Raw genomic sequence first — 25456 nt, 5'->3', positions numbered from 1 at the left:
TCACCAATTTTAGCAAACACAGGGCAATTTCAATCGTCTACAACTCAGCAGAAAACAAGACATGGTTGAGATGACTTGTGCTTCCTTTCTCAGGTCACTGATCGATGTGGAAACAGCTTACTGATTTATGGGCGGCTGAAGTACTGAATAGGTGGCAACAGAATCATGAAATCCCCAATATAATCCTAAACAATGAAGAATCAAAGAAGCGAGCAGGAAATCACTAATAAAAAATCAAAGCCAAAAGGAAAAGAAAGAGCGCAGCAAAACGCAGCACTTACGAGTCTGAAAAGGTAGAGACTACAGTAGAAAGCTATTACCATGTCGATTATTGGCTATCGAAAATTAATTGAAGTCGGATCATTACAGGGTTTCATCCACTGAGTGTCTTTGAAGAACAATTGGCGGGCACGATGTTAGCCATGAAAAGGCAAGAGGAGATTGTGCATGGAAATTAGCAACATTGAACTACTTACCATTTAAAACAGAGTAATTATACCATCAACTAATTATCCGTTAAGCACAAAACGTGGAATAACAATTAAAACTTTGTGTAATTTTCGTACAACCAAATAAAATCCCAAATGATAAGCAACAAAAAAAAAATCAGGGTAGCAATTACCAGCAATAATGCTATCGCGAAAAACAGTCGAGTAGGAAGCATCCAGGTCTTTAAAGCGTTTCGTCAAGTGAAGTGGTTGCAGATCAATTGGCTAGAAAAATGTTTAAAGAAGCTAGACGAGAATTACTATTTAATAAAACTACCGTTACGTTTCCATAAACGGTCAAGCGAGAGTAACCATCCAAACCAAATGCATTTTTTCGAAAATTCTTGAATTAGCCCAGAATTATAATATATCACCACACGAGTGCCCTGCAACCCAATCATTCGTAAGTTGATGTCAACTGAAGCTCCTGAAGATCAATTATTAGGCCGAAAATCTGCTAACAAAAGGGCTAAAGGGAGGGAAAAAGAGCCCTAAACTAACACTGTAATTGAAGTTAAAATAGAATCGCAATAGAACCAGCCACCAGTGCCCTTCAACCTGCCCTTTGCCAGTTTTCCATCGATGATCAGGGAAGCAAGAACCCTTAACAAACATTGGAAGTGAAGATAAAATAAAATTGTAATAGAACCAACCACTCGTGCCCTGCAACCCAGCCTTCCCCACTTTTCCATTAATGATCAGTTATGTGATCAAAACCAACCAACAAAAGCGCCAAGAAAGGAGGAAGAACAGATATTATTATTTGCTCATAATATTTAAATCCATACGTTTCCGCTGCATAATCTTTTAACATAATCATTTTGTTGTAAATAACCATTCACTTGATATGAAATATACCTTCAGCCAACATATATGATAAATGGAATTTAACTAGTCTAAATTAAGAGGGAAATTAAGTAATCGCACGCCGGCGACCTTCATCTGTAAATCTTATTTTACATTTGCGATCTTTCTTGATTAATTATGAACAATTCAAATTAACAGCCCAAAGATTATCAATACCGAATATTTCACAAACAAAACTTAATATGATCTATGACATACCTTGATTAACAGCGGAAGATGTAATGGCTGCCATCTACTTTCTTCTGACTCCTACTCTTCTTCTCAGAATCCGGTTTCTCTTTCTAGCCCTGTTTCTTTATGCGCTTCTTGATGGAGAAGAATGCGACTCTTGGCAGGGGGAGAGAGGACCCAATCCTTTTTTATATTATTTAACACTAAATCTGGTACGTCCATCATATACCAATTCAACGCTTTAATGCTTTAATGCTTTAACGCTTTTAACGCTTTAATGCTTTAATCGGGTCACATTAAGATTTAGAAACTGCAGATTTCTAACATTCTCCCACTTGACCCGACTATTCATAATATTAAGTGTTGAACATCATACTATGATAAATTGCTGAGAGTTATGGCGGTTGTGCACTATTAATTCAATGCATTTCCTTCCATATACTACAATACCAGCAAACCATCAATTCATACTCATAATTTATATAAAACAACATAATGGTCCACATAATGTCTTATATCATAATGATTAAACATAATATCTTTATAAGACTCTTTCTTGTTTAAAATTACATAAAATACGTACTACTATATTAAAACAAGAGACACATAATTGTATATCAGAAACACATAAAAAAGCTCAGAATGTCACACATCAATTATTATTAATACAACCAAGACCCATTCTTTGAACATGTTCCTTAAATTGTCTTGGTTGTAACCCTTTCGTCAAAGGGTCTGCAATCATAAGTTCTGTCCTGATGTGCATGATTGACACTCTTTGTTTCTGAACCTCATCTTTCACAACAAGATACTTCAGCTCTATGTGTTTGGCACCTTTAGAGTACTTGTCGTTCTTTGAGAAAAATACTGCTGCAGAGTTATCACAATAAATTTTCAGCGGCTTGCTAATGGTGTCGACAACCGCAAGTCCTGAAATAAAGTTCCGCAACCATAATGCATGAATTGTGGCTTCAAAACATGCCACAAATTCTGCCTCCATAGTGGATGAAGCAACGATAGTCTGTTTCGCACTTTTCCATGATATGGCACCTTGAGCAAACATAAACAGGTAACCAAAAGTCGATTTTCTAGTATCGATGCATCCAGCAAAATCTGAATCGCTATATCCGATCACCTCCGATTCATTGGATCTTCTATACATGAGCATGTAATCTTTCGTGCCTTGTAAGTACCTCAAAACTTTCTTTGCAGCTTGCCAATGTTCCCTTCCTGGATTACTTTGATACCTCCCTAACATACCGACCGCAAAGCTGATATCCGGTCTAGTACAGGTTTGAGCATACATCAGGCTACCAACAACAGATGCATATGGAATTGATTCCATTTCCTTTCGTTCAACATCATTCTTAGGACATTGCACGAGACTGAATTTATCACCTTTCTGTACAGGAACTGTCCCAGGTGAACATTTACTCATTCCAAATCTCTCTAGAATCCTTTCGACATATCCTTTCTGAGACAATCCCAATATTCCTTGTGATCGATCACGGAATATTTCTATTCCAATCACATAGGATGCCTCTCCCATATCTTTCATTTCAAAGTTCGTTGAGAGAAATTCCTTAGTCTCATGCAATATACTTAAATTATTTGCAGCAAGCAAGATGTCATCAACATAAAGGACCAGATAAATAAACTTGCTCCCACTGATCTTTTGGTATATACAGTGATCAACCGTATTTTCCTTAAAACCAAAGGATGTAATAATGGTATTGAACTTAATATACCATTGCCGGGATGCTTGTTTAAGCCCATATATTGACTTCTTAAGTTTACACACCAATTGTTCTTTACCTTCTATAGAAAAACCCTCAGGTTGATCCATGTAAACATCCTCATCAAGATCTCCATTCAGAAAGGCTGTTTTCACATCCATTTGATGCAACTCCAAATCATAATGAGCTACTAATAGCATTATTATTCTTAGTGAGTCCTTTTTCGAAACAGGAGAAAATGTCTCCTTGTAATCAACACCATCTTTCTGAGTGTAACCCTTAGTAACAAGTCTAGCTTTATACCGTTCGATATTACCACTAGAGTCGTGTTTGGTTTTAAAAACCCATTTGCATCGGACTCTTTTACAGCCATGTGGTAACTCAACGAGATCCCAAACTTCATTCTGTTGCATGGATTTCAGTTCTTCTTTCATGGCATTAATCCATTCCTTTGACTCTTTACTTTCTACAGCATGTGAAAACGAAACTGGATCCTTATTGATTCCAATATCATAATCTGATTCTTGCATATAAACCACATAATCATCAGAAATAGCTGACCTACGATTTCTTTGAGGTCTTCTTAATGCTACTTGTTGTGGTTCATGCATATCAGCATTATGTAAGTCATTTCCTTCAGGAAGTACTTCTTCATTTATATGTTGTTCATTATCATCATGCTGTTCTACAACAGCTGGAACAACATTTGGAGTAATAGTAGATGGAGGAACTATTCTAGGCAATGTAACATGTACCCTTGTTTCCTTTATTTCTACTATTTCTCTTCGAGTACTCCCACTGACTTCACCATTCTCAATGAATCTTGCATTACCAGTTTCTACAATTCTTGGACTATGATTAGGACAGTAAAACACGTACCCTTTAGATTTCTCAGGGTAACCTAAAAAATACCCACTGATCGTTCGAGAATCTAATTTCTTTTCATGTGGATTATAAATTCTCGCTTCCGCTGGACAACCCCAAACATGCAGGTGTCTTAAGCTAGATTTCCTGTTAGTCCATAACTCAAAAGGAGTCTTTTGAACAGCTTTACTAGGAACCCTATTCAACAAATAATTAGCGGTTTTGAGAGCATACGACCACACAAATTCTTAGGTAGTGTAGAATCTGACATCATACACCTAATCATATCTATTAACGTCCTATTGCGCCTTTCTGCTACACCATTTTGCTGTGGTGTACCTGGCATTGTGTATTGTGCACATATGCCATGACTTTCGAGGAATTTTGCAAATGGACCTGGACACTGACCTGACTCATTATATTTACCATAATATTCACCACCTCTATCAGACCTTATGATTTTCACCTTTTTATCTAATTGCCTCTCAACTTCCTTTACAAACGTCTCAAGGACATTCACAGATTGAGATTTTTCATGAAGCAAATAGACATAACCATAACGGGAAAAATCGTCAATAAAAGTGATGAAATACTTTTCTCCATTAAAGGCTGGAGTGTCCATAGGTCCGCAAATATCAGTGTGTATTATTTCAAGAAGCTGGCTGCTTCTAGTGGATCCTTTCTTATTATGTTTGGTTTGTTTACCTTTAATACAATCCACACATAATTCTAGATCACTAAAGTCCAAATTTGACAAAATTTCATTACTTACTAATCTCATCATTCTTTCTTTGGATATATGACCTAGTCTTTTATGCCACAAGAAAGCAGAATTTTCATTCAACATGCTACGTTTACATCCAACATTATTTACTACATTCAACAAGGAATTCGCATAAGTGTCATTCAGTTTCAATTTATATAAACCATCAATTAGAATACCAGAACCAACATTATCAGTATTCTTATATAAATCAAAACAGCCAGATCCAATCATACATCTAAAACCAGAAATATCCAACTTACTTACGGAAATAAGGTTTCTAGATAATGAAGGTACATAAAGGGTACTGTATAAGTCTAATACATATCCACTTTCTAGAATTAGACGATAAGTCCCAATGCCTTCAATTGAAGATTTCATTCCGTTTCCCATAAAGAGAAAACGATCTTCATTTGGATTTATGGTTCGGATCATAAGAAATCCCTGCATATTATTGGAAACATGAGTTGTAGCACCAGTATCAAGCCACCATGTATTAATGGGAACTTCAACTAAATTTGATTCAAAACATACGAAAGATAGATAATTACCTTTCTTTTCGAACCAAGCTTTCCTTTTCGGATAGTCACTTTGATAATGTTCTTTCTTTTTACAGAAATGACATTGAACATCCTTTAGTTCCTTCTTTTCCTTATCCTGCCCATTCTTAGCAGGTGCCTTTTTCTTCTTGAAATGACTTGATTTTCCTTTCTTTTCTTTACCAGCTTTATTACTCACAAAACTTACTGAGTGATTCACTTGATTTTTCAACCGTCCTTCTTCCTGAACAAGTCTACTGGCCAATTCATTAACATTCCACTTATCCTTTATAGTGTTATAGTTAATCTGAAAAGGTCCATATTCAGAAGGTAGCGAGTTCAGGATGAACTGGACAAGAAAAGAATCCTCTACTGTAAGTCCCAGGGAGTTTAACCTTGCTGCAAGATTAGTCATCTCTATAATGTGCTCTTGCATAGTTCGCGACCCATCAAACTTCATGGTCGTGAGTTCTGCCATAAGAGTACTAGCGAGTGACTTATCAGCTGAACGAAAACGCTCTTCCAAAAACTGCATATATTCCTTAGCACTTTCTGTTTGTGGAATTGTTGACTTGATGTTGTTAGCAACAGTCATCTTAATAAACATAAGGCTCAATCTGTTACTGCGTTCCCATGCTTTATGGTGTGATTTTTCTGCCTCAGTACTATCTTTTGTAAGAGCAGCAGGTTTATCCTCAAGGAGTGCCAAGTCAAGATCCTGAACACCTAAATGGAAATTGACTTGTTCTCTCCATTCAGAAAAATTAACACCAGTGAACAATGTAACAGATGAAGCATGTGTATTCATGGGAACTCCTGCAAATTAAAAAAAAAGAAATAACTGTAAGCTCATAACTAACGCGATTCAGATGTAGACATAATAGTATAATATAGCACTCCTTTGGGTAGATACTATCTTATACTTAACATAATTAAATACCAAAACATAAGTAGGTAATAAATATATTCAATTAAATAGAACTGACATCTTTGGATGATCAATATTTATTTAATCAAAATATCTATTAAACCTCATCATGTCAACTAGTTATAGAACAAGACTTTCCTTTGGGTAAGCTCTCAGGTTCTATCATTAGTGACGCCAGTGTTAATTGGTATTATTATAACTGGCAATTTCTATCAATAATCATTATGTCACTTATGCACTAAATGACTATTCTGATTTTGACCACTTTGGTGATTAACAAAATCATAAATCTCATGTGCATAAATGATTTATAACACATACTTTATGCAAAACAATTTCAATCCCACGAAGTAAAAATTCTGGTCGATTACAGGCCCCAACAAACCCAATGCAAAAATCTGGCAGAATATGGGAAAAGTGAGTTTCTCTCGCACTTTCCTTTCAATGAGGAAGGCGAAAGGAGAAAGCACAACCGTAGTGGCGGCATTCCGGTATACTACAAGCACAAAGTGATTCATCCCTCTATTAAAAGAGACTTTCGAGATAATATTCATGTCCGCATATCCAAACTAAATTGATCGCAATAGGTTGCGAATACATGGAGAATTATGAATCAAAATTCCACCGAAAAAATTCCTGAGCTCTACATTTCACCAACGAATCGGATATGGGCAATCGCCGGTATCATATTCGTTATTATATTTTATCACGGAATGACAGAAATATTTTACTCAGTAATAAAGCAGTGGATGGTGGATCAATTAAAGCAGATACGCGAAGAATGCAAATCACTTGATCAGAAAATTGTGGGCATGCGGAGGATTTGATTAACATCATGAGTAAAGCACAGAACAGATCAATTGCAATCATAGGAAATATTCAGTTATTGATTGGTGGCTCTGATACCAAATGTAAATCTTATTTTACATTTGCGATCTTTCTTGATTAATTATGAACAATTCAAATTAACAGCCCAAAGATCATCAATACCGAATATTTCACAAACAAAACTTAATATGATCTATGACATACCTTGATTAACAGCGGAAGATGTAATGGCTGCCATCTACTTTCTTCTGACTCCTACTCTTCTTCTCAGAATCTGGTTTCTCTTTCTAGCCCTATTTCTTTATGCGCTTCTTGATGGAGAAGAATGCGACTCTTGGCAGGGGGAGAGACGACCCAATCCTTTTTTATATTATTTAACACTAAAGCTGGTACGTCCATCATATACCAATTCAACGCTTTAATGCTTTAATGCTTTAATGCTTTTAACGCTTTTAACGCTTTAATGCTTTAATCGGGTCACATTAAGATTTAGAAACTGCAGATTTCTAACATCATCTCCCTCTGCATCTTCACCTCTCACTTATCTTTGGATTCATGAAAATTGGATATCTGGAGGAAACCGCTAGGGTTAAAATGAAGGGACGATGCATTAAAATCCTAAACCCCATAAACTGCGGAACATTTTCGTTTCAATGAAGTATAAATGACTGCAGGAGAGATGATTCGAAACTCAACTTGAACAAACAATGCTCAGGAACTAAGGAAAGGAACCAAGGATACACGAGTCTGTCTCAGAGGTTGCTTTTAAGGACTGAATCTGCCATTGCGCAATGAAAGCAACCAAATTAGAGTAAGAATCTATTCAAAAACCCATATTACTAACTGAAATATTAAGTTGCAGAGAGTTTAACCTTCAACTTTTTATTCTCTCCTCGTAATCGTTGTTTACTCCAACGTCCCAGCGACACCCACTCCTTTGAAATCACTGCCCATTGATTAAACATTTGAAAAAGATCCCATCCAAAAAGAACAATTAAAAGTAAAAAATAACGTGAAAAATAAAGGAAGAGAGGTCAGACATATCAATCATGGCCATGCTGAACTTAAATCTAATAAAAAGAAAAACACATATATTCACCTATTCAAACTTCAAAATCTCAACCTTAGTTCTTTTCCTATACAATCATGAGGAAACAAAACCGAAACGTCATAATCCTCACGTCTCGCCTTTTTTCAATCTTTTTCCATTTTGTCTGGCGGCCAGTGATACCAAGCCAGTTTTTGTATTTTCCCATTTAGAAAAAAGCGACCATCGAAACGAATGCCAAAAATTTCCATTATATTTATTATATTTGAAATCCGCCCCCTCTACATATATTTCTCGGGCAAGGGCTAACCAGCCATATATTGAGTCATAAATGCCCTTACCAGCTATGTATGTCAATCAAGTTATGGGGCGCATACATATCCATAGGCATCGGGACTCCGGCGGCCACCTCGCGTTTCCGATGACCCTCGCGGGACCCACCCCGTCTCGTTCAATAACAACGGTGAAAATAGCCCGCGCGCCAAAACGCCATTCACAACTGTTCGAAACATGAGCTCTGTTTCATTCCCAAAACATTCCTGTTACATTCAAACGATTGAGGACTGATTTCCGTCTCGTTCTTTGACAACGGCGAAAATAGCCCGCGCGCCAAAACACCATTCACAACTGTTCTAAATCGGCAAGCGCATGAGCTCTGTTTCATTCCCAAAATTGATTTTGCAGAGACCTGGATACAAGCAGGGAGTTGCAAGTATCAAAGCGATTTTAGAAAAGGTTCTAATTCTATTTTCTATTTACTATTCTGAGCACATTATGCTGTTCTTGAATCCTAACCAGCACCCATTTTGAAATGCAGTATTAAAATTCATACATTCAAATTTTGTTTTTAAACAGTGTTGTACCATATATTCAGAATTTGATTCTGAATATTGTGATGTACCATGCGCAACATAAATTAAAAGAGATGTATGACATGTATTATACAAGTAAACCAAAATGGAAAGAAAATAGCTATGGTAAATCCATACTGTTCCCCCAGAAGTTTGCACCTAAAGCTTTTGTAATTCCCCTGGTGCTATATAGATCCCAGGTCAAAAAGGGATTAAAGATGGATTCATGCTATACCCCTGGTGCTTTATATATCCCACGTCAAGATGGGATTTAGGATGAATTTATGTTAGTAGCTACAAAAACAGCAACCTTGTTTATACAAAACACAACCGTCCAGCCCTCCAATGGTACTCATACTAAAATTCTGACCCATTTTAATAATATACTTGTAGATTGCTTGAATTCATTTTATATCTAGTTACAATGGACAGGCAAGAGCTTCTATTTCTAGTTTCCCTGTCTCTTTCACTCAAAGAGAATAAGCACACTGCCATCATGGAATCCTCCAACATAGCCATCTGCAGCTTCCACATCCATATTCAAATGGATGTTGGTCATAGACTTCAGCCTTCGGTATCAACATGGAAGGTCCATAAAATAGACTCATCTGCCTTGCCATGATTATAATCCCTTACAACATCAACAACATGAAGCATTTATGCATTCAAAATCATTATCTGCTCAGCCATATCTAAGCATATGAAGAATGATACAACCTTTTAGGTTGTTAATTAGGCTGAAGTTATGTAAAAGCCTTAAGCACTAGTAAAGAACATGACTAAAAAATTTAAAACATAAATACATTGACTATAATAATGATTTCCTGAATCATTAATAATGATTTCTCAAATTTTGTTTTGCAATTGTCATATTTTTGACTGCCCTTTACAGCCCAGAAACTTCGGCAATCATCACTCATAGAAGCACAGGGGAGATTTATTCAGGATATCAAAGGGTTTTTTGTCACAACTAAAATAAATACTTGAAGCGGCTTGGTATGGACTCCTCAAAGAGGTTGAACATTTAATACTCACCTTTTGGTGTATATTTTGACCCTCTGCCAGTTTCTTCTTCAACAAGACAGTCATTAGTTCTCTTGTCACCTCTAGAAATTTTTCGAGACAGAACTTTCTGCAATGTTAAGCAGGTGAAAATTTTAGTTTGTTATAATCCATGGTTATGAAGTCCTATTCAGTAACTTGCAGGACAGAGAAATTTCAAACTAAATAATAACAAATAATGATCACTTACAGTAAGCTTTGGGTTTCCAACATCCTTTGCACCAAAATTTTCAGTTGAACTGAAATCTGAAACTTCGATATCTATCTTTACACTCGATATTGATGTTTTGTTATCATTTTCTGCTGAAAAGGAGTGGTCACTGTGATTGTTGCTTACATGCATTTTTGGCATTGGCTGCTCCTCATATAATGCTCCACAAGATGTTAATGAAGTTGAAACTGTCATATGAGGCATACCATTAAGAAATTGGAAATCCTGGCCAGTCACAAAAGAGGTGTCTGATGAATTGAGTAGTGGTTCTGAAGATAATTGTAACAGTGCATCAGTTCTGTTAATCAATGTTGTATTCTGCAACAGGAAAAAGGGGAGAGTTTTAAGTATATTAGACTATCTGAATTACTGTTGCAGCATTTAGCAATCTTCTCTATATAGGACATGGTAATATTCTCAACATATATGTGGTTCTTGATCTTCAAAGAAAACTTTAGATTTGTAGGCCCTGCTGCAGGCAAGGGCACAAATCAAACATTATCTTATCCTATATTCATAAACACAATGCCTCATACAAGATAGCATTACTATATCATACATAAATTGTACCTTTACAAGAACATGCTCAATTATTTTGCAGAGCATGGAATTTGATTTGACAAGATGTTGCTCCGGAGGCCATATCTGATGACTCATCCTCTGACACTTGCTGATGCTGAGGATGTGCATCCTCTAAGTCTTATCACTGATATTTGATTTTCTGTTATTTTTCAAGGATGTGCATTCAGACTTGAGGTAGCATAAAAATAATCAATTTCAATCAGGATATTTTGTCTTGTTAAAGTATTCTAACATGAATCTATTTTGTTGTTGTCACTATGCAGTGCTTCTAAGCCCACGGAATGGTGGAAAAGTGGACACTGTGCATTGAAGCATCTTTAAAAATTGTCCTTCACAATGGGGCAAAAAATCATGTGATTTATAGAATATGGGAAGTGCAGGGAAAGACAACCAATAACGAAGCATACTACATTACACTTGTTGCAGGTTTAAAAGAGGCAAAACACAATGGGGTGAATAACATAACAATGCTGACAAACTCAGAATTAATCTATAATCACATGGAAGGCATCTATAATGTTCGCGCAGACAATTTGAAGCCCCTCTACAGAGAGGCAAAAATCTGGAGTGCTCGATTTAATTCTTTTTCGATAAAGCACGTTGCGGAGATCCATAAAATCTCTACTGATCTAATGGTTGGAGCAATCTCAAGTGTAGATGCAGGTGCCAGAGATGATTCAGGATCATCGTTCATTCCACTGGAAAACATTGATCAGCATCAATATAGGTCTCGACTATGTGTATACACCATGGTTGTCATTTTTATTGGGATTCTCATACCGTGGTTCTTTCAGTAAAGTACTCGTTAATGTACTTTTTTTTGGTTTTGTAATATCATTCACCTTGGATGTCCAATCATGTTATAATTGAATTCATGTGTCCAATTATGTATATTATATTTGATGTGAACTAATTATTCTTAACCTACTGGTGATTCTGAAGGCCATCCACAAGTTGGCAAATGTGTGGATCATTGCTTTCAGTGCATATGAATATGTGAATGTTTGATTGGTTTTAATTATGTCCATTTAATATTTTTCAAAATTGACTAGACTACTATTGGACATGGAATTATAACTCCTCAGCTTAATAATATGTATGCACAATCTTCTTCAAGCATCATTCATGATTGCCTATTAATACTTGTTTTTATAGTTCTTTCATTAAAAGGGTCACCTTCCAACTTCATTCTAGGAGTTAAAAATTTATAGAAAATTTCATTAAAGCAACTAATGTCAATATTTTTTATCTCGAGTGGTGAAGGGATTATTATGCCAAGTCATGCCACATGTGTTTGGTATCTCATTTAGATTGTGTTATGGTACTAAGATACCTAGTGTTTGCTTGGAGACTCTAACCCTGCAAATTTTAATTTATTGGAAGTTTTGTAAGACTATCAACTCAACAAAAACATAATTTGGGGGAAAAACAGTAGGAAAATGGTTGAAAGATATAAAATAGAAGAAAAAAAGAAGAGACTCGTGTTCATAATGCACAAGTGCAAGCAACTAGTTCAGTTGTTGGTGTAGATTTTGTCATTGTTGTAGTTGCAACTGCAACTACTACATCTTCTAATATTGGTTAGAGTAGTCAATCAAAGACAAGTATGGCAGTTGCATCAACAGCTGCACTTGTAGCAAAACCATGTGTTGAGATTGTAGAGTGTATGGGAGAAGACATGGAATAAATGGCATCCATGGTAAGCTCTGTTGTCAACTTCAAAATGCATGTAGATATTATGACCCTAACTACCAAGGTAGCCACAAGTACTCAATTTTTCCTGAAGAACAAACCTTTCAAGCAACTTGCATCCATTTTGGAAAACTGAATATACTAGATTTCCTGTTTAAAATGTAGTCATTGATTGCATTGATAATTTCTTTTTCTATCACTTTCGAGTTTATGTTTTCATGATGAAATTAAAATCTGTTAATTCCAACCAAAAGTTGACTACCATAATATCTTGTTTGATCTTGAACACAATATTCTTACAACTTTTTCGGTTGTTGTGCTAAATTATTTCATTAAATGTTATCTTGCTCTATGCAATCAATATATGATCAAGTTTGGACATGGAATTATAACTCCTCAGCTTAATAATATGTATGCACAATCTTCTTCAAGCATCATTCATGATTGCCTATTAATACTTGGAGGGTACCAAAGGCTCATAGTTACCTTGTTATCTACACCTGTTAATTCCATCCACATACTTGCAGCTGCTCCATAAAACAACACAACTATCTGCACAAGCAATCTGATTTCCTTCATTTGAAGCATTTTTGTTGAGTAGGGTTTGCAACACACAAGCAATTCTAGGTAATGTATCCTTTCTTTTCCTTGCTTTCCATACTATATGCACTCACCACATATTTATTTCCTTCAACTTGTTGCTTGACACGAAGTTGGAATCCTTAACACCTACATATAAACTTAGAATGTTGATCACTTGGAACATGTAAGTATTAATTCTCTTTTTGTTTCTTTAAGGACAACTGTTTTATAGCCAGGTTCAAGCATGTTTGCAAACCTCTGGTCGTCTGATGATAACCATTCTTCGACATTTGGGTGAGACAACCGTCACAACTGAACTTTAGTAACATTCATGTTAGACCTCTTATTTCTTGTAGGTTAATCAACCTCCATGCATAATTACGCTACACTCTCAGTGCATGGATGCTCACATTATCATGGAATAGCATTAATGATCCACAACTTCGTTAGAATAAATTTCTGCAAGAATACATTTCATACATAGAGACTACTCACTCAGCTCAAAGAGTCCACTTATTTCCTTTCAACATGTCAATTTACTTGTTTTTCCTAGAAGCGGGGAAACAACAACCAGATGGTAATAGTTTGTTTACCTTCAATGGCAATCTTCCCTGATCTTGCTGGTTCTTCATGAAATGTTTTCCAAAGGGGTAAGACTACACACTCAAAAGAAGCATGAAAATGCATCATAAATTTGTATGTGTCATATAATAAGAAAATACATGATAACCGGTGAAAAGGCTCATGCTCAAGTGAGATAAACAATGGATCGGATTAGCTATTGATGAGGCCAAAACATACAAATTGTCAACTCTTAAATCAGAATTCTAATCTAGGTAAGAAAGAACAGAAAAGGCTTCCTTCTCTGTCCAAACACAGAGTCATGTCTTGTGCAGAGGCCCCGCAATCTACTCTAATACCACGTTGAAAAACATCGTAAGCACCAAAAATGAAAAGAGGGGCATTGCATTTATGTCTTCAAATAATAGAGCCTATAGATAGTTGAAAAATGTTCAAAACCTTTATTGCAGTTACATAGTTCCTTCATGTCATTACCTATTTCTGACCTAATTTTACACTATCATTACCCACTAAATTAAATAAATTTGAATGTTCAACTGCTCTGCCAAAATAAAAGTTATATTCACCTATCTGTTATTTTGTGAAATAAGATAGGAAATTTTTTGAGTTATAAAGATGAGCAGTCTTCAAGGCAAGCGCAAAGCATTACGTATGGATGTGCTTTATGAATAGAAACCCTGAAAACATAAGCAGAATCATAATATGTATTGACTCTGTTAGATGCGAATGAGTTGTAGCAAAAGAAGCTTCATTTAATTGGAGCAGTGGTAACCATAATTCAATGCTTGTGTAAAATATTTGTATGGTTATTGTATTTTAGGTATATCGTTTTGTACATATTTCTAATGTCTCTCTTCAAAGATGTACTATTTTATCACTGATGTAACATATAAACTCGTTAATATGCTGCTATGGTATGTTGGATGCTATTTTTCTTGAAGTTTTTGGCAGAGGATGTTGTTTTTAATATATTGTCCTGTGCACACCACTTGTTGCGGGTTGCAGAGCACTTGTTTATTGGTGTGGCACTTGTTTATATATAATATGAGGATGGCAAAGAAAGTTATATACCAGTATTTTAACAGAGAACAGGGAATCGAAGAAACCACTAACAGAACCTAAAGAGGGAACTGAAAAACCAGTCTGCAAAATTAGCATAGTGGTTGGGTTTTAAAACCTTGTTTCAAAATGGAAAAGAGGGGCAAGGGTAATTGAGTTGAAGGGCCTGGAGATATATATTGAAAAGGCACACGGATGGGGGCACTAAAATTTCAACCTGCGAACAATATCTTTTCATTCAGTTAACAAGTAAACAAATCATTAAAAAGTCATGTGCCCTGTGATGTTGTCGTAACTTGTAAAACTGTCCTTCAATATATGTGTTATATCAATATATGAGAACAGGGTATAGTCCTGGTTGATTTATATATATAATGTTCTGGCCAAACTGAAAAGGAAAAATATTCACACAAAAAAGATTGTAAGTGAAATAAGTCGTTAAGAAATCATATATGTAGCTGAATAAATTCGGTTGTAAGTAATATTGAATCAAATTTACAAGAGGGGTGAGTGTTAGCTCTGCAGCTAATGTCCAATTGCCCTTTTATCATACATTTGTCACAAAGTTGTGCAGTAAACATACTACTACAACAGGGACAGCAAGCTGCTCCTGCCTTAGTAGAAGTCTACTTATCATCAAAAGATGTAAAATGTTTCTCAAGTACTGATCTATTAAAAAGTCATGTGCCCTGTGATGTTGTCGTAACTTGTAAAACTGTCCTTCAATATATGTGCTATATCAATATATGAGAACAGGGTATAGTCCTGGTTGATATATATATATAATGTTCTGGCCAAACTGAAAAGGAAAAATATTCACACAAACAAGATTGTAAATGAAATAAGCCGTTAATAAATCATATATGTAGCTGAATAAATTCGGTTGTAAGTAATATTGAATCAAATTTACAAGAGGGGTGACTGTTAGCTCTGCAGCTAATGTCCAATTGCCCTTTTATCATACATTTGTCACAAAGTTGTGTAGTAAACATACTACTACAACAGGGACAGCAAGCTGCTCCTGCCTTAGTAGAAGTCTACTTATCATCAAAGATGTAAAATGTTTCTCAAGTACTGATCTATTATGAATCCCGGATCACCACCAGCAATGTTCTGAAATGAATCTCTGTAGATGTATCAAGCTTCATCAATCAAATGGATGCTGCCACCATTGGAGCAAAGTGCTGGAAGATGATTGATTTTCAAGCTGAGCTGCAGAGGCTGCAGTGCCCAACCATTCATCTAGTTCACCTCTTGGCTGCAGCTCTTCCCAACTGGCAGTTTGCAAGCTGGCAATGCATTTTTCTTCTCTGAATGGAATCTCCTTGATGGAGTCTATGTTTGACAGAGGTTCCCCAGTAGATGAAACAGAGCCTTTCATGGATGCAGAAAGTACAAATGAGCCAGGCTGGTCCAAATAATTCTTTTCAGCTAAATTTGGAAAACAGCTGTAGGGATCTGTTAACTTGACTGATTGAGACCTTATCAGTCTTGTGGCATGCACCATTTCTGTGGGAGCCTTTTCAAAAGGTATTGCAGTAATTTCTCGTGGCTTATCAAAAATGGATTTATCCTTGTCGTCCACTCCCTTTTCCAAAGAAAGCTCAAATAACCTTTCAGCAACCATTGGTGTTTGTACAGAGTTGCATTGTTCAGACGCTGGAATTTCCATTTTATTTGTTTCCCCCCGGTGGCTCTTTGGTACACTGACAGATCTCTTTGTCCATTGTATTTTTGTCATTTTGTTTGCATGTTTCTTCCATCTATCTTCAATTTGACCATTAGAAACCACTGCACTGCAAAGACATCAGATATATTCAACAATTATTTACCTGCTCCAAAAAATATAGAAATTTCTTTAGATAAATGAAAAACTCGACTGACTGAAGCCTCCATTTTTCTATAAATTACGCAGGCTAGCATAATGACGAATCAAAGCAGGAGTGTTAATAGTAATAAATGTTATGGGTGGTGTATTTGAGTGTATCTATGTATCATTTCAGTGCAGAAGAGAGCAGGTAAAAGATGGATATCAAACTTAAATGGCTGTTGGAATGAGTAGATTTTATGTTATGCTCAGTTTGGAACTTGAATGCCTCAGATTAGAAGATCCAGGACATCCTTTGGATTTTAGTTTCTTAGAGGGTCTATCACCATGCAAATAATAATAATATAAACTAGAAACTGTGTAATCAATGGTTTTCCATCCCATGCATTAACCTCTGAATGTGTCACTAGCAAAAAACATTGATTGCATCCAATGGACATTTTTGTCCTAATAGCTGAAGAGATGAAAACGACCTTGAATGAATAGCATAACCAGAGTTTTTTAGAACGTGGTTAGACCTTCAAAGGGCTAACCAGAAGAATATTTGCTGAGATTATGAAATTTGTAAATATAATGTTAACACTGAACAGTAGACCTAGCTTATGTGAACTAGAAATTGGTACATGTACAACTCTTTTACAACATAATGGGTCCTTTCTTAGGAAACCCCATCTCTGTAGTCTGTTTAAACCTTGGAAATGTACAGAGATTGAAAATGGAGATACATGCTTATAACCAGAAAATCAATGAATCTGGTGATAAATGCTCAATAAATCAAAGCTGGAGGGCCAAATCAGGCTGTGAATCAACCAGCATTCCAGAAGACTGCCTAACTGGAGACCTTGGAGACTGTTTTTCTACATTCAAATCTGGTGGAATCGAATTTGAAAATTCAGATGTCTGTTGAGAAGGCTGTTTTGAAGGTAAAGACTTCCATAGTTGTTTTTGAGATTGGGATGTATCAGCTCCCATTGGTATCTGCCTGCAATTAAAAGGACTCTGTGTGGTTGAATTTGGCAATTCTAACATCGAGTTTACACCTCCCTGAGAAGTGGCATGAGATGACAGATTCTGAGGATGCTTTCATATTCTTTTATAGACTTCAGAGAGTGGATAAACCCCATATTCGTTGGCCATTCTTCTTATTCTTTATCTCCTTCAGCTACAAGTTTGGCTCTGCATGATTATAATCTATGGTTTTGTGCTCAATTTTAATGCGGATCATTCACATAAACTACTCGATAGCAGCGGAGCTTTCATTACCCTTTTGTTTCAACGATTTTCTATTCACGATGTGAAGATTTTCCTGTAGATTAATAGAGCAATAATTGTGTATGGGTTTCTACACAGTCGATCAATCCAGCCAAACCGTTGGTTAATATGAAATGCAAAACCCTATAAATGAGGCCTTTACGTTATTTAAAACGTTACCAAATAAAAAATGCAAACACTGGATACCAAATAAAGTACGGATCGGCATATCCTTTGGAACCCTAACAAATTACGGATGGGCACATCGTGATTATAAAAAATGCGAATCGAACTCCTTAAGCAAACAAAGAGATTTATAATTACAGAATGTTGAGAGAATGCGAGGGTTTTAGCAGTCTTTAAAACAGATTTAAAACTAAATGAATGTTTAAAACCACGATTTGTCATTTGCAGAGACGGTGCAGGAATATACCTCGCGGTAACAGAGCTCAGTCCGGCGGGCACTGGGTTGCAGAGCACAGTGGTTCTGGTTGCAGAGTTTCGGTGGCGCGCAGCGCTTCAGTCCTGCGGGCACTGGGTTGCAGAGCACAGTGGTTCTGGTTGCAGAGTTATGGTAGCGCGCGAAAATAGTTCTCGGAATTATGTTATTGAACGAGACGGGGTGGGTCCCGCGTGGGTCATCGGAAACGCGAGGTGGCCGCCGGAGTCCGATGCCTATGGATATGTATGCGCCCCATAACTTGATTGACATACATAGCTGGCAAGGGCATTTATGACTCAATATATGGCTGGTTAGCCCTTGCCTATTTCTCGATGGTGGCATATTTGGCAATATTACCGTTATGAATTTTTTAGGCCGCCGTATATTTTACCGTTACGAATTTTTTTCACTGTGACAATATTATCGTTATGAATTTTTTCTTTAACTTTTCATATTTTTACGGGCACTCCCCCCTTAAAGAAGCCAAACCTTCCCTCGCCAATCTACACCCTCAAATCAAACTGTATTTCATTAAAATAATCAATTGAATATGTATTTTATTTTTGAAAATCCAACTACAAACAAAGATTTAAATTTCAATATTTTGTTTCAAATATATAATTATGATTTTTTTCGAACTCTGGGAAATTTTATGACAATTATTTTTAGCTAACGGAGTATGTTGACTCTATCATCTTTAATTAATGAAAACCACGCCAAACCAAGCTACCCGAAGTAACTCTCTGATTCATTATTGTGAATCAAAGAAAACCACGCCACTTGGAATAACCTTCTGGTCGTCTATAACGGATCCTTAGCTCTGAGGAGCTACCTGAAGTAACCCTCTGACTCATTACTGTGAATCAAAGAAAACCACGCCACTTGGAATAACCCTTTGGTCGTCTATAACGGATCCTTAGCTCGAGAAAGACGAGCACGTAGCCAAACAAACGCACTTTTAGGACATACTCTAGACCTGTCTTTTTTTTATGATTCTTTATTATGTAAAGTGATGTGTTTATAGAGAAACTGGGTTTTTAAAATTTTAATTTAAATATTAATAAATAAGTAAAAATAGAGATTTCAACATTTATTTTGGATTAGTTTTAATAATAAAAAAATTATACTCCATACACTGTTGATTGTCTTTACAGATAGAGATCATATTAAATTCTAATTTCAATTCATTAGTTAATCAATATTTTCATTATTATTTTATTTCAATTATTTTAGTAATAACATTGATGTGCATTGTAAATTCTGTGGTTAAAAATATAGAATTAAAGAAAATAGAATCAAGTATGATTAAAGTGGGAATTAATTATTGCTATAAAACAGTAGAATTAAAAAGATTTGATTGAATGATATAATTTAACTTGATGCAATTTTAACTTATATGGTTGTGCTAGTTATTAATTGGATATTAAAGGTTTAGCATTTTTTTCCTTTTCAATTTGATTAAAAAACTGCTATATTTATAGATGTAAGATACTATGTTCTTTTAAAATGTATCTCTATATTTAAATCATATATCAATTGCTTGAGAAATCATAAGGAGTTGCATCCAACGTTAAAATGTATCTCTATATTTAAATCATGTATCAATTGCTTGAGAAATCATGACCCAGGGCATCCAAGCTATTAAAATCATAGGGAGTTGCATCCAACCTAGGCCATACCAGCACTTAACATAACTGGATTTTGGATTTTTGCATCACTTTTGAACTAGTGACTCACATCATATAGTTCCTTAAGAGTACACCCCATCTCCATTTATTTTAGATCGAGAGGGAAAAATAAAATTATAACTTTTTAACAAAAAAGATAATTACTAAATTTTAGAGCCAAATTTAAAGGAGTTGTCTACTAAGCCACAAATTTCTTGTTGTAATCATGTAAAAAAAATAAATCAAAAAATGAGAATGCTAGAGTGTATTTCTCGCTGGAATGTGCTAAAAAAATAGAAATCAAAAACTCAAAATGGTGGAGTGTTTGAATCCTTTTTTGATAGTGGAAATCGATTCAGTGTCATCAAGAACCTCTAGGCACCGAAAATCATGAAGTTTGACAATTGTAACCTAGATTTCTAAAATTTGCTAATTTCCATTATTTTCGAAGCTAATTAGTAAACTCATAAAACCTATTTATTTAAAAGTGCACACTTCTTCCTAAGCTAGACATGTCTAAAACAGAAGTGCGCCAATTTCCAATGTTGTGTTAGTTAATAACAAGATAAAAAACAACAAAAAGAACGCCTATTGAATTATAAATGAGCATTCTATATAAGGACAGGGATGACTTATTGAAGTTCAACAAAAAAAAACCAAATTGCTTTTAGTGCGATTTTTGGTAGTTTTTCCTGTGGACTTTTCTGGTCTAATTTTTCTAAAATCTGGTAGGAATTCATTGAAATCACAAGTTTGATGGGTAATCCCTGCACAATAAAAGTGCCTTAAAGATTTTCAGGATGCTGAATCCATAGATACAGTAAAAAGAACTAATTTAAATAACACAAATCAAAATTTAACCTCAGAATTTTCAACTAAATTCTGGCACCAAAAACTCCAAAAAATCACACTAAAAATAACTCACCCTACATTCAAATTATTAACCATCTATTAACCATCTAACTCGTAAGAGGGTCGTAGCAGACGCGCAACTACTCAGTCAAATGACACGTTATCTCTACGAACACTTCAGCGTGTACATGTGTCCCTATGAAATTTAAAGATCGTGGCCATTTACCGTACTTTTCTAACTAATTTATATGGCCTTCATTAATTTAAATAATCAGCATATACGATGGAATTAATTATACAAGCCTGTGAGTGCTGCACGAATCAGGTGTGCTTTGTCGGACATGCTGCATAGCTATTTGGTTGTGTATTTCGGAAGAGAACGCATTGTCGGATATGCTGATAGTTATTTGGTTGTGTATTTTGGAAGAGATGGTATATGAGAACATATTGAGGATTAAAGGGGACGATTATAATTGATGTTTATTATTTTAATGGGTAATTATTAATTATTTGATTTATAAGTTCGTATTAGTATTAATATTTTTAGGTTTAAGATATTAATGGTATATAATGGATATTAATAATATAATTTAATATTTAAAAACAATTAGTATGATTTTTTGTTTTATTATATTTAATTATTTTATAAGAAAGAGGTTATTCTTATTTAATTGTATATTTCAAGTCTTAATACAAATCTTGAATTTTATATTTGCCTTGATTTATTCAACATTAATTGGTATCAAATACAATTTGTGTATACTATCATCAAGAATCCACTCCAGCTAGTTTCTTATTTCCTCTTACTTTATCACTATAGTCATTCACAAGTCTTCTAGCAAACATAGCACCTTCAAAGCTTACTCCCATGGAGCATACCTCCCTTTGAAGAAGCAAAGCAAGAACATAATTAAGCTAGAAACAAGTGATTTAATAACATAACCAGTTAATTGAACAACAAGATGAAATGATTAGCACAATGGCTATGAAGGTGGAAAATATAAAGCTAAATATGTCCATTCCTAGCAGATCACATGGCTTATGCTAGAACCTTAAATGATCTCTTCCACTATTTGCTACTGTATTGATGGAATGAGCGAACGGGTGAGGGCGCCGGGTTGAACTACTGAACGGGCGAGGTTGGTCTAAACCTCTGAACGGGTGAGGGCATGCGAGGGCGTTTGACTGAACGAGTTGAGGGCATTTGACTAAACGAGCCGAGGGTGAACGACGTGCTAAATAGTGTGAAAATGAACAAGGTTCGACGAGCGGAATTATCCTTGGGCACTCTGAATGGTGGTTAGGGCAGTGCGAACAGTGCAGGCTGATTTGCACGAGTTGATAGATATTGTACCAAGAAAACTTGGGGTTTCCTGCAAAGACTGTAAAACTGAATATTTTGTGAAGTATTGATATTATCGGGCAGACTCATATTTCAGGGAGTTGCCCCTCCCGGTTTATTATCCGCTGTGCATTTATGTGTAAAAGATAATAATGATGAATGATGTAAGAAAGTTTCCGCTGTGTTAATGAAAGTATACTTAGGAAAGTTGAAAAATAAAGTATAGAATGTAGGTGTAATCCACGATCGCAAGTATTGTTAAAAAGAAAGTGGTCAGTGGTGCCACACCTCCTATAGTGTAGGTGGAAGAGTACTGCCAGTGTAGGGGCATGATAGGTGGTATCAGAGCCCTTGATTTTCCACAAGGCTTTGCTGGAGATTTGAAGAGAAGTTGATCCCACTATCACTTCGTGACAGTTGGTATTAGAGCCCTAATTCAAAGAATCAGATTTGTAGAAAAGTTGATCTCATTGCACTTCATGACACTTGGTATTAGAGGTCTGTATTCTGTGGGCTTTGGTGATTCAGATTTTCAGATTGAAGTGCTACACTTCGTGACAGGTTTAGCAGGGGTGAAGCTTCGTGCTTAGGCCAAGCTAAATGACAAGACATGGCAGGTTTGGAAGAATGCGAAGGGAGGCTCTTGTTGACCTTGTACATGTTGAAGTTGATGAAAGAGGAGAACCCACGAATTCGAGGTGAACTTGAAGTCTTGGAAAGGAATGTTGAAGACGAACTTATTCGACTTGGTTGGGCAATGGAGTAGAGTATAGTTGTAGATTATGATGATGAAGAAGAGGAAGTCGTGATGTTTGAGGATGTTACAGATATGACAACGATGGAGGATGAACTTGAAATTGATCAAGTTGGACCAGGATCGTGCAGTTTGCAGACATTGGTGGATGAGGATACTCACATGGAGAAGCCTTATGATTAAGTAAGTACTACTGATAATTGTGTTTCATTTGAGCTTTTGGTAGATGGGCCATATGCACAGAAGGGAAAAATCAATTTTCCAATGCGATGGGAGATCTTATCATGGATGTCTACGATGAAGCCTTGTATGGAGAAGCAAGGACCATTGAATGTTGTAGAGCTTGTTTGGATTGTTTGTGACCTTATGGCAGAAGGTGCAAATGCTCGTGACAAGGGAGGAACGTGATGATCATTGCGGAGGAATGGGTCATGCTTTAGTCATATGGAGAAATTGGCTAAGTGCCTGGCATGACTCATGGATAGATTGGAGAAGGGCACACACTTGAGTTTGATGATACTTGGTTGGACTTCTCATCGCCGAGACCAAGAGAAAGTCTTGGTGGAACCTTCAGTGGGGGAGCCATGATGGAAGAGACTCATATGATGCTGATATGGTTTGGGTGATCGAGTTCACTAGACAGGAATTGCAGACTTAGATGAGGATGACTGATTGTTGTGATGGGTCTACTTAGTTGGACAACATGGGCAACTTGTGTCATGGACATCGAGTTGGAGACATGGAGCATGGCAGTCTTATGTAGGGACATTATGCAGGAGCACTTGTAGAGGTGTCACTTATGGGAATCCAATGAGGAGTGCCAAGGCAGGGATGTTGTGCAGGTGGATTTGCTGATGTGACATGGAGATGTTTTACTTATGAGCCGATGGGGATGTTGTGCACTCTTGTACAACAAGACCATAGAATTGGTTGGAATTGTGAGCAAACTATGGAGCATTCCTACTACATGGAGAGCTGAGGCATCTTGTAGACACCTTTGGGCCGAGACATGTATGCTTACTAGGGTGTTGGTTGGAGATGACTCATGGAGATCATGATGACATGAGGTTGTGACTTTTCGAGACTTCATATTTTGGTGGACTTGGAGGATCTGAGGCATTGAGAAGCTGAGGTCAGGGACTTTGATGCAGTATGGGGGTGCATACTTTTGAGTACATGTATGGGTGTGCTTGAGAGAGTGAATTGATGTGGATGATCGATATGAGACACTTTGGAGTGATGGAGTTGCAACGATGATGATGCCTTGGTGGCAACACTTAAGCATGGGTTGAGCCAAGGCTTAACCACTTTTGATACATGGGAGTTGATTGATCTACGATCATGGGCAGGACATGGATGATGAGACAGGTGCATACTTGTTTGCTTGGCAGACTTAAGGGATGGCACATTACAGATATGATGGAGGTTGCTTCATGGACCTAGATGTGGCACATCGAGAGTCGGGTTTGATGAGAGGATCTCTTCATTTTGGGAAGATGGATTTTACACATATGGACGATGATGTTGGGATAGATGTGGTTGATTTCATGTAGCACATTGACACCAAACATCATGGACAACATGTGCAGACGAGATGGAGTTTACTTCATGGACCTGGGCATGGCTTACTTAGATGGAGATGGATTCTCCATCGAGTTGATATTCTGACAGGAGTCTGAGAAACGATTCATGGTTTGAGCGTGACAGTTGGACTAGCTACCTGACTAGTTCAAATCATGGGGTCTGGAAGTGTACAAGAATGTGTTAGCATTGTGTTGGAGTATCATGACAGCAGTTCACACGATGGAAATACATGATGGGGTCGACAGGATATGTTGCAGTAAGCATGTAGCTTGAGTTGGAGGGACCAACCTTCCATAGTGGGAGTAGCATGTGGGGATTGAAATGGATGTGGTTGATGATCATGGATTGAGGAGACTTTACGATTCATAGAGACATAAGCCTTTATGGTTTGTGTGATGGTAGAGCAGAGGCAAGCAGCATAGGCATCTTTGGATGTTGGAGCTAGCGACACTTTGTGATGTCATATGATGGTGTTGCCAAGGACAACAACTGTTTAGAGTGGAGGAGTATGTCAATCCCATGAGTCGAGCATGCCGGGTGGGCACATTTAATCGACGGTCAGTGAGAGTTGGCACGGACGCACGACGGGCGAGCGACAAGCTGGGCAGTTGAACAGCGAGTTGAGGGCGTGTGTGAAAGGTGCGGCGAGATAACCGAATGAAGAAAACATGTGCCGCGAAGTCATCTTGTGAAAATGACTAAGTGTTGGGCGGTGGAAATTTTATATGTGGGGGCGGTCCCGCACATGGCCGCCCACACCATGGGCCAATGCAAAGTTGGGGCGAGTTGGACAAAACGGTGGGTTGGCTTGGTGAGTCGATGCCCCAAACAATGGGCCAACCACCATATAAGTAAAGCATTGGAATGGTGGCAAAAATCAATC

At 36.7% G+C, this 25456-nt stretch overlaps 1 long non-coding RNA gene across 1 annotated transcript; it reads right to left on the bottom strand.

Annotated features, from left to right (window-relative positions):
• Positions 1-16024: 16024 nt before the first annotated feature.
• Positions 16025-18637, bottom strand: LOC149235259 (uncharacterized). Its single transcript, XR_016268274.1, has 2 exons — positions 18366-18637; positions 16025-16649 (listed from the first exon to the last, which is right to left on the bottom strand). It is a non-coding gene; the product is annotated as an uncharacterized LOC149235259 (long non-coding RNA).
• Between the last annotated feature and the right edge of the window lie 6819 nt (positions 18638-25456).

This window comes from Pinus tabuliformis, chromosome 8 (assembly GCF_031772625.1).
Source record: "Pinus tabuliformis cultivar Carrire ecotype Pingquan chromosome 8, CPIR1, whole genome shotgun sequence".
In the NCBI taxonomy this organism is placed as follows: domain Eukaryota; kingdom Viridiplantae; phylum Streptophyta; class Pinopsida; order Pinales; family Pinaceae; genus Pinus; species Pinus tabuliformis.
This window is presented reverse-complemented; position numbering and strand designations above follow the sequence as displayed.